Here is an 11,183-nt window from a genome sequence, read left to right as displayed (position 1 = left end):
CAACTGCAAAGATGGGGACTGTAGTTTGTCCCACTAACTTCTGTCTTTGAAGTTTCTCTTCAGGAAGACAACAGTTCCCTGAATGTGTAGGGAGAGTGAATCTACATGGTGCAATGGGTGGACTGTGACAGACACAGAGATGTGCTGCTCAGATACCTCTTCAATAAATGGCTTTTTGCCTGGTTACAAGGAGTGTGGTTGGGTGACAGCCTTTAGCTGTTACCACTTTCAAGTTCACTTCAGGTTTTGAGTTGAGGCCACACGCTTCTTGGGGAGGCTCTGGCCAATGACTGAGCAAGACAGTGTCGTAAAGGCCTCGCCATTGTATCCTAGGGAGGGCCTTCATGTTTGCTCTGGAGCTACCCCTACCCCATCTAGTTCTCTCCCTTTTCCTTTCATCTTTTTTACATTCTTAATTTTATCACTGTTTACTTCTTTGAGGACCCAAATGACAAACCTAGTCTCTCCCAGGTCCACCCAGCCCCCCTAGGTTCAACTCCAACTTTCCTATTTCTGTTGAAAATTGTAGAGGTGGTATTGTGCTTTTTTCAGGTGTGGATACAAATGCTTACCAGATTCATCTCCTATTATTACAACTAAAATCTATCCACTTAAATATTTTAAGACACCAAAATGCACCTTAAGCTATGGCCAAATATCTTATATATGAAAAAAGGATAGATAATACTATCATATGGTAGGAATTATCACAAATGCATCAAGCGTATCAAAACTAATTCAGTCTTAAAACTATTCTGCGTGGTGGGTACTATTATCAGTCCTATCTAATGGATCAGGAAATGGGCACACAGTGCGAAGTAACCTGCCTAAGGTCAATCGTCCATGAGTATATCAACAGATTCATGATTTAGACATAAGTTGTTGTGCTCCAGTGTCTTTACCCGTAATCACTTTACTCTTCTGACTCTAGGAAGGGTTTAGCAGTACCCTAACATTGTCATAAATCAGTGTTTGGAGAAACCAGGACTGGTTTTATACACTTGTTTTGAGGAACATAAAGATACAGTTGTTTGGGCTTCCCTGGTGGTGCAGTGGTTGAAAGTCCGCCTGCCCATGCAGGGGTCACTGGTTCGTGCCCAGGTCCGGGAAGATCCCACATGCCGCGGAGCGGCTGCGCCCGTGAGCCATGGCCGCTGAGCCTGCGCGTCCGGAGCCTGTGCTCCGCAACGGGAGAGGCCACAACAGTGAGAGGCCAGCGTACCGCAAAAAAAAAAAGAAAGGCTGGGCTTCCCTGGTGGCGCAGTGGTTGAGAGTCTGCCTGCCGATGCAGGGGACACGGGTTCGTGCCCCGGTCCGGGAAGATCCCACATGCCCCGGAGCGGCTGCGCCCGTGAGCCATGGCCGCTGAGCCTGCGCGTCCGGAGCCTGTGCTCCGCAACGGGAGAGGCCACAACAGTGAGAGGCCAGCGTACCGCAAAAAAAAAAAGAAAGGCTGGGCTTCCCTGGTGGCGCAGTGGTTGAGAGTCCGCCTGCCGATGCAGGGGATACGGGTTCGTGCCCCGGTCCGGGAAGATCCCACATGCCCCGGAGCGGCTGCGCCCGTGAGCCATGGCTGCTGAGCCTGCGCGTCTGGAGCCTGCGCGTCCGGAGCCTGTGCTCCACAACGGGAGAGGCCACAGCAGTGAGAGGCCCAAGTACCGCAAAAAAAAAAAAAAAAAAATACAGTTGTTTTAGGAAAAGATAGTATCCAAAACAGTAACAAGCAGCTAACTTTTAGGTTTTGTTACTGTTGAAAAGTAATGTTTAAGAAATTACTTCGACTGATTACCTCTGATTTGCGTGGACTGCTGTTTCCAAGTCGGTCAGGCAATCTCCTTCTCCTCAGCATATCTCGCCAGCTGGTACCTTAACCTAAAATAGAGGCACCACCTTCTCTACAGAATTAGTTTCTCCTCATTACTTCACTCTGTGGTCCAATATTCTCCCATTCACTTGAGCTGGAAATCTTGGAATTTAGTAGGCACTTAACCTTTGGTAACATTTTTGCTTTTTTTGGTTCCTGGTTTAACTATTGTAAAAAGTCTGAAGAAGGTGTCTGCTCTCCTTAAGATTTTCACGGAAAAGTGACTACACTAAGGTCCTCTTTTTTGCCAACTGCAGAGAAATAATTATAGATTAAAGTAAATTTTAAAAACTCTTAAACACAACCAGGTTTCTGGCGGGCCTCCAGCACGCTCTCTCGGGCGCTTATCCAGAAGAACTACAATTCCCGTCGTGCGTTGCTGCCTTCTCAGCCTACAATTGCGCGCGTCATTTCCGTCCTCATTGGCGGTGGGTTCTGGATTTTGTAGTTTGTGTCAACTTCTCTTTTGTCGGCGTCTTGGGAAAGGAAAAATGTGGCCGGATCGACGGCTCTGTATCTGGTATTACAATATTGTATTTTAAAGAAATTAATAGGATAACGTATCAAAGTCAGTTTAGCGTCAGGTTTTTATGTATTTCACGTTCCGCCTTCCTCTTACCGCCGGGCCGGGAAGGGGAAGTGACGTACGTCCGGTGTAATGGCGGCGCGGTGGAGCGCCAGGTAATTACCGAACTCCGTAGACTAGCTACAGGCAGCGAACTGAAGTGGGGGTGGTGGGTTGCCAGACCGGGTGGGAAGTGAAGGGGAACCAGGAGTGGGTGCGGGCTCGGTGGTAGGGCCGTGGGCGACTCGGGTGCGCTTGGGTCTCCCGCCGCGCGCTGGCCCGTGAGGTTGGGCTGTGAGTGTCGGTCGGGCCGAGGAGTCGCGGCGTGTGGGGTGGGGAGGGGGCAGCGGTGAACTCCCGCCCCGCCTGCGCGGACAGAGTAGTTTCCTCGAGAGGTTCCTGGGCCTGTCTTTCCGTAGTGGCTTTATTGTGGAATCCAGCACCAGTGCTGGTACTCTCGCTTTTCGTGTGCGTGTGTTTTGGGTGCGGATCACTTAGAGCCTCCCGAGTCGTTTGGGCTTCCCAAGGCCCTTTTCTTAGTGCCCCTGCCCCGGGCCACGGTTGTGGGATCCATGAATGGTAGTTAATTAAAGAACAGTGGAAGTTTCACTCTCATTCCTCTTTGCGGCATAATGTGACTGATTCTTTAAAATTTCATTAGTCGTTTCTTTTTCATTCATTTGCCACGTAATTTCTGACGCTTACTAGTGTTTATTACTGGGGACTGTTCGTTTCTCATTACATGTGTTCTTCTCCTGTCATCCTTTATCCTTCCATAACCGGAACTACCACCAATAAGGTGATAACTCCCAAACTTGGGTCTCCAGTCTCCACATCTCTATCGAGCTCCAATCCTACAGGACGTACATTTGCACGTAGCGGTAATATAGTATCATAGTTAATTTTACTGACTCCAACTGTAATCATCAGTTTACCGATTTTCGCTTAATTCTTAAAACAATTCTTTGAGATAAATGGAGAACGAAAAAAATGGGGAAAGCCTATTCCAGATGCAAGAATTAAGTGATTGAAAGTGTAGTAAGAGTTTGCTTTTTTAGTTTTCCACAGACTAGGAATAGCAGATAGAGAAACAAGCAAACTTGGGCTTCAGAAAACCAGTTAACTGGCCTCCTCCTTATCTGTATTTAAACTTGTTTTAGGATTGCCAGTTCACCTCAGTTAACATCCTACTGTGGAAAAGTGGATTTAGAATTGGCATTAAAAGTGTGATCTTGATTACAAGAAGCGTCTAGTATCTGTAGGAGGAGGAGGCCTACTTGAATTGGTACTGGATGAAGGACTGGTAAACCAAAGATTCCAGTCTTGCTTCAGAACTTATTAGGTCTGTCACTTGGGGCAGATTACCTAACATCTCTAGTCTCAGCTAAAAATTACAGGTTGTTTTGAAGTTGAAGAAAAATAATGCATGTAAGGCACTGAGACTTCAGAGGCCAAGAACCTTTAATATCCTGCCTGACCCAGTGGTTCTGAAAATGTGGTGTCCTGAATCAGTAGAATCAGTAGCATCAGTATCTCCATGGAACTTGTTAGAAATGTAAATTATTGGGCTTCACCCCAATCCTGTTGAATCAGAAGCTGGGGAATGAGGGACCCTTCACTCTCTTTTTTGCCAGAGCATTCCCGAGATTGTCATGCCAGTTAGTTTGAGAGCCACTGTTCTAGCCCATCTCCTAGGTATCGGCTGTGGTTCATCCCTACCCCCAGAATCAGGTTTGCTGCCTTCTTTGCTCCAAAGTGTTGGATCTGTGGCCAGCCAGTATTTTCCTTATTGTGCCGCCACAGCCTTCCTCATGTTGCATAGCTTAGTTCCAGTCACTTCTGGAGTTCTGACACTTCCTAGATTGCTCAACTGTCTTTCCTAAACCAGTCTTAGCTCTGTCCTTTTTCCCAGCTGCTGAATTGTTAGAGGTTAAGTCTGCTCCCTGATGATTGTGCGTTGCCAAGAGTTCTGCAGTGGCTCCTTGTATCTGAGACCACCTAAGACAGTACACAGTGATACATTGTGTATTTATAATGCCCATGCCTTAACTTGAACATTATTTTCTGTTTATGGTTCACTTGTATTTGGACTGAATCTTGTACTACCTGGTATATCCCTAACTTGATATAAGTCATTGCTGGCCTAGAGCTAGTTCAAGAAAGAAGTGGCTATTGGTAATATAGCTGATCCCACTAATGACTTGGAGGGCTTCCTTGCTTCAGTTCTCTACTTCTGTATTTAAATCTGAGAATCCTAGCATGGGAGGATAATGGAACAAAAAGGCCTCTGGCATATTAGCTTTAGCAGACTTCCAGATGTAATAAACCTGTAGCCTGAATATTTTATCTCAGCATATACATTTCCCAAGTGGACATTGGAAGAGACATTTCAAGGCCTACAACAAAGTACAAACTTTCAAAGCATTTTCTTCAGAAATAATATATCTGGAGAGGAAGCAATGATTAAAGCAAGCCTTTGCTATTTGTAGCTAAGTTAATAAATCTTTCCCAGTGAACAGATACCAAAAAGATGGTGTGGGCTGCCTTGGCCTGGGGACATAAGGGCTCCTGGAATTATCGAATAGTTTGGCTAATGGGAGGGAGAGACCCAGTGGAGGTTCATGTTTAACTTGACTTTGATCCTAGCTCATAAATGGATCAGACTAGAATTCAGTACTTCCATCTCAAAGCTACTCTGTGAGTCGTTTCCTGAATTAGTTTACCAGGACAGCTTTCTTCTAAACCTGGGGACAGGAGCCTCTGGAGTAGAATGTAGTGCTGTGTGTCTAGGGGATAGTTCATAAACTTCTCTGTGGAGGACACGGCATCCAAGTTTTCTTTAAAACGTAGAATGTGATTTACTAAATGGCGCTTTCATTAAATCTTCAGCAAGCCCACTTTCAAAGCTGTGCTGTGAGAGTTGGTGGAACATATCCGGCCCATATACTTAATTAGGCAAGCTCATGAACAGATTTGGGGTGAGGGGAGACAGAGTGGTATGAATGTTTGAAAGCATGCAGCATCCTCAATAATTAGACTTGTTTTGGTAAGTTGAAGTAACTGCACCTCCAGGATCAGATTTCGTCTTGCAATGCCTTCAAAGGAACTGTTTTGTTTTGTTTTGTTTTGTTTTTTGTTTTTGTTCTTGTTTCTTTTTTTCATGGCAATAGGGAGGTATATTCAAGCTGCTCTCCAGGTTAATGTGAGATGAAGACAGATAAGGAATGGCACCTGATAGGACTGTCATGATACAATTGATGACATATAGCTTGGCAGTTCCTAGAAATAGGGGTTGATATGTGGGACAAGGCTGCTGTGGTATTCCTTGGTAAAGAAGTTGTCAAAATATTATAGGGAGTTAAGAAATAGGAGCAATAATCAAAAGTCCACACACCTCTTTTTATATTTGATTTTAGAATTGGAACCTATTAAGTAGCAGGCACTGTCCTAAGTTCTGGATATATAACAGTGACCAAGAACTTCAGGGGTCCAGTGTTCTACAAGGTCTTTCATCTCTCTGAGTCCTTACTAGTGCTCTCATTGCTGGAATGACCTTTTCCCCCTTTCCTACTTGTCCTTCAAAATTCAGCTTCTAAACCCATTTCTTTCTATATGCCCCAGACCCACCTAGTTGCACTTCCTTTTTTCCAGTAGTATTGAGTTTATAACCTTGCTATAGCACTTGGACTTCTCTGCTCTGCCTGGTGATAGGAGCTCTCAACTCTCAGACCTCAATGCCTCCTGTGCAGTTTAACGTATATCTCCTCTCACTATACAACAGACACTGCCTTTAACCCTCTATTCTTAATTTGTTGCCGAAGAACAGGGGGTAAGGTAAGAAAGTAGAAAAAAACCATCTGGCTTTTTCTCTTAACCTTACACTTCCTCATTTTCTCTGCAAGTGCTTTTCTGAACCACGTTTTTTTTTTTTTTTTTTAGGAGTTTGTAAGCTTTTTTTCTTTTTTAACTTTTATTGGAGTATAGTTGATTTACAGTGTTGTATTAGTTTCTGCTGTACAGCAAAGTGAATCAGTTATACATATATCCACTCTTTTTTAGATTCTATTCCCATATAGGTCATTACAGAGTGAACCACTTTTAAATATAATTATCAATTATGGCACCAGCCTCATTATTATTATTATTATTTTTAGTTCTGCTTTCTCATTTGTCCTGTACAAAATTTTTCAGTTTTTATGACCTCACCAAGGAGACTCCCCTGCACAAATACAAACTTTAATAAAGACAAAATGAAAAAGGAGCCATTCAGTGGGTGATTAGAAGCACTAGAGCTACTTCTTTGCCATAAGATATATATTAAGTAAAGTGGTGAGGATTGTGGTATAGGCTTGAAATGTAAGGTTTTTTCTCTTTGTTATCTTGAAAATGGGTATAAATTTAGCTTAATCGCAGACCAGTAAAACCCATAATGGTAATATTTGTCCAGTGAATGAGGTGCTGGGGTTAATGAGGAAAGTTAAATTCTGTTGCCAGCCAGTTGAGCTGTGAACCAAGTGAAGTGTGGGGAAACTGAGGCGAGACGACGTGGGCTTATGGAGGTGTGGTTAAGTACAAGTGATTGAGGGTACAGTAGCGTAACTGTGTCCCTTAGGGTTTATTTTATTCAGCAAGTAGAGGGACTGCTAGCCCAAGAACTCTTTTCTATCAAAGAGTAATATAAGGATATAGATTGTTGATACATTGAGACAGAATTTTCATTTTTGAAATTTAGAAGGAAATTTAGAAAGTGTGGAATGATTGAATATATCATAGTGAGATCTTTTTTTTAACATCTTGATTAGAGTATAATTGCTTTACAGTGTTGTATTAGTTTCTGCTGTATAACAAAGTGAATCAGCTATATGCATACGTATATTGCCATATCCCCTCCCTCTTGCGTCTCCCTCCCACCCTCCCTATCCCACCCCTCTAGGTGGTCAAAAAGCACCAAACTGATATCCCTGTGCTATGCAGGTGCTTCACACTAGCTATCTGTTTTACCTTTGGTAGTGTATATATGTCAAAGCTACTATCTTACTTCATCCCAGCTTACCCTTCCCCCTCCCCGTGTCCTCAAGTCCATTCTCTATGTCTGTGTCTTTATTCCTGTCCTGCCCCAGGTTCATCAGACCCTTTTTTTTTTTAGATTCCATATATATGTGTTACCCTACAGTATTTGTTTTTCTCTTTCTGACTTACTTCACTCTGTATGACAGACTCTAGATCCATCCACCTCACTACAAATAACTCAATTTCATTTCTTTTGATGGCTGAGTAATATTCCATTGTATATATGTGCCACATCTTCTTTATCCATTCAACTGTCGAGGGACGCTTAGGTTGCTTCCATGTCCTGGCTATTGTAAAGAGAGCTGCAGTGAACATTGTGGTACATGACTCTTTTTGAATTATGGTTTTCTCAGGGTACATGCCCAGTAGTGGGATTGCTGGGTCGTATGATAGTTCTATTTTTAGTTTTTTAAGGAACCTCCATACTGTTCTCCATAGTGGCTGTATCAATTTACATTCCCACCAACAGGGCAAGAGAGTTCCCTTTTCTCCACACACTCTCCAGCATTTATTGTTTGTAGATTTTTTGATCATGGCCATTCTGACCAGTGTGAGGTGATACCTCATCGTAGTTTTGATTTACATTTCTCTAATGATTGGTGATGTTGAGCATCTTTTCATGTGTTTGTTGGCAATCTGTATATCTTCTTTGGAGAAATGTCTATTTAGGTCTTCTGCCCATTTTTGGATTGGGTTGTTTGTTTTTCTGATACTGAGCTGCATGAGCTGTTGGTATATTTTGGAGATTAACCCCTTGCCCATTGCTTTGTTTGCAAATATTTTCTCCCATTCAGAGGGTTGTCTTTTTGACTCGTTTATGGTTTCCTTTGCTGTGCAAAAACTTTTCAGTTTCATTAGGTCCCATTTGTTTATTTTTGTTTTTATTTCCATTTCTCTAGGAGGTGGGTCAAAAAGTATCTTGCTGTGATTTATGTCATCGAGTGTTCGGCCTATATTTCCCTCTAAGAGTTTGATAGTGTCTGGCCTTACATTTAGGTCTTTAATCCATTTTGAGTTTATTTTTGTGTATTAGGTTAGGGAGTGTTCTAATTTCATTCTTTTACATGAAGCTGTCCAGTTTTCCCAGCAACACTTATTGAAGAGGCTGTCTTTTCTCCATTGTATACTTTTGCCTCCTTTATCAAAGATAAGGTGACCATATGTGTGTGGGTTTATTTCTGGGCTTTCTATCCTGGTCCATTGATCTATATTTCTGTTTTTGTGCCAGTACCATACTGTCTTGATTACTGTAGCTTTGTAGTATAGTCTGACGTCTGGGAGCCTGATTCCTACAGTTCCAGTTTTCTTTCTCAAGATTGCTTTGGCTATTTGGGGTCTTTTGTGTTTCCATACAAATTGTGCAGTTTTTTGTTCTAGTTCTGTGAAAAATGCCGTTGGTAGTTTGATAGGGATTGTACTGAATCTGTAGATTGCTTTGGGTAGTATAGTCATTTTCACAAAGTTGATGCTTCCAGTCCAAGAACATAGTATATCGCTCCATCTGTTTGTATCATCTTTAATTTCTTTCATCAGTGTCTTATAATTTTTTGCATACAGGTCTTTTGTTTCCTTAGGTAGGTTTACTCCTAGGTATTGTATTCTTTTTGTTGCAGTGGTAAATGGAAGTGTTTCCTTAATTTCTCTTTCATATTTTTCATCATTAAAGTATAGGAATGCAAGAGATTTCTGTGCATTAATTTTGTATCCTGCTACTTTACCAAATTCATTGATTAGCTCTAGTAGTTTTCTGATAGCATCTTTAGGATTCTCTATGTATGGTATCATGTCATCTGCAAACAGTGACAGTTTTACTTCTTCTTTTCTGATTTGGATTCCTTTTATTTCTTTTTCTTCTCTGATTGCCATGGCTAAAACTTACAAAACTATGTTGAATAATAGTGGTGAGAGTGGGCAACCTTGTTCATGATCTTAGGGGAAATGGTTTCAGTTTTTCACCATTGAGAATGATGTTGGCTGTAGGTTTTTCATATTATGTTGAGGTAAGTTCCCTCTATGCCAACTTTCTGAGAGAGTTTTTATCATAAATGGGTGTTGAAGTTTGTCAAAACCTTTTTCTGCATCTGTTGAGATTATCATATGGTTTTTCTCCTGCAATTTGTTAATATGGTGTATCACATTGATTGATTTGTGTATATTGAAGAATCCTTGCATTCCTGGGATAAACCCCACTTCGTCATGGTGTATGATCCTTTTAATGGGCTGTTGGATTCTGTTTGCTAGTATTTTGTTGAGGATTTTTGCATCTATGTTCATCAGAGATATTGGCGTATAGTTTTCTTTTTTTGTGACATCTTTGTCTCATTTTGGTATCGAGGTGATGTGGCCTCGTAGAATGAGTTAGGGAGTGTTCATCCTTCTGCTCTATTTTGGAAGAGTTTGAGAAGGATAGGTGTTAGCTCTTCTCTAAATGTTTGATAGTATTTGCCTGTGAAGCCATCTGGTCCTGGGCTTTTGTTTGTTGAAAGATTTTTAATCACAGTTTCAATTTCAGTGCTTGTGATTGGTCTGTTTATATTTTCTATTTCTTCCTGGTTCAGTCTCGGAAGATTTTGCTTTTCTAAGAATTTGCCCATTTCTTCCAGGTTTTCCATTTTATTGGCATATAGTTGCTTGTAGTAATCTCTCATGGTCCTTTGTATTTGTGCAGTGTCAGTTGTTACTTCTTTTTATTTCTAATTCTGTTGATCTGAGTCTTCTCCCTTGTTTTCTTGATGAGTCTGACTAATGGTTTATCAATTTTGTTTATCTTCTCAAAAAAACAGCTTTTAGTTTTATTGATCTTTGCTATTGTTTCTTTCATTTCTTTTTCTATTTCTGATCTGATTTTTATGATTTCTTTCCTTCTGCTAACTTTGGGGTTTTTTTGTTCTTCTTTCTCTAATTGCTTTAGGTGTAAGATTAAGTTGTTTATTTGAGATGTTTCTTGTTTCTTGAGGTAGGATTGTATTGCTATAAACTTACCTCTTAGAACTGCTTTTGCTGCATCCTATAGGTTTTGGGTCATCGTGTTTTCATTGTCATTTGTTTCTGGGTATTTTTTTGATTTCCTCTTTGATTTATTCAGTGAGCTCTTGGTTATTTAATAGTGTATTGTTTAGCCCTCATGTGTTTGTATTTTTTACAGTTTTTATTCATAGTGGGATGTGCTTTTAATTTAAGGCCTGGTTTCTCTGTGGGTAGCTTTGCAGATATTTAAAGGATCTTTTTAAATATTTGTTGTAAAAATTTCTTTTTACCCTGCATGGGTAGAATGCAGTGGAACCCTACAGGTTAGTAGTATTCATATATTTTTTAGAGGCAAGTTGGGCAAGTTCTTATAGCCAAGAGATGAAGACCTTGTGAGAAATCTTGTTAGAGAGGTCAAAACCAACTTGCCTTCTTCTAAAATGAAATGAGGATTATCTTATTATGGGATCTTCCCTAAATGGAGCCTTCCCCCTACTTTCTCTTGTATACAATGGCAGAGAGAATGGGCAGATTTGATTTTATCTCCTATTACCTGAGAAAGCAAAATCAGTGGGATTTGATGACTGACTGGGAGTGAGGAAAAGGAAAGTGTCACTTGGCTAGCTTTACAGGTAATATCTTAGAGGAAGTACTGGTTTGAGGAGAGGAAGAAATGAGTTCCAGTTTGGACTCCCCTAGTTCAGAGGGCCTTTGGGA

The 11,183-nt window shown here is 41.3% G+C and overlaps 1 protein-coding gene across 1 annotated transcript in view; it reads left to right on the top strand.

Moving 5' to 3' along the window:
• The first annotated feature begins 2,478 nt into the window (after positions 1 to 2,478).
• Positions 2,479 to 11,183, top strand: part of CWC22 (CWC22 spliceosome associated protein homolog) — a 62,694-nt gene continuing 53,989 nt past the window's right edge. The window contains exon 1 of the mRNA XM_060106953.1: positions 2,479 to 2,545. The gene's annotated coding sequence lies outside the window, so the exon portion shown is untranslated. The remainder of the gene's footprint in view (positions 2,546 to 11,183) is intronic.

This window comes from Mesoplodon densirostris, chromosome 8 (genome assembly GCF_025265405.1).
Source record: "Mesoplodon densirostris isolate mMesDen1 chromosome 8, mMesDen1 primary haplotype, whole genome shotgun sequence".
NCBI lineage: Eukaryota > Metazoa > Chordata > Mammalia > Artiodactyla > Ziphiidae > Mesoplodon > Mesoplodon densirostris.
Note: the sequence above shows the minus strand (reverse complement) of the source record. Positions and strands in the feature narration are given on the sequence as shown.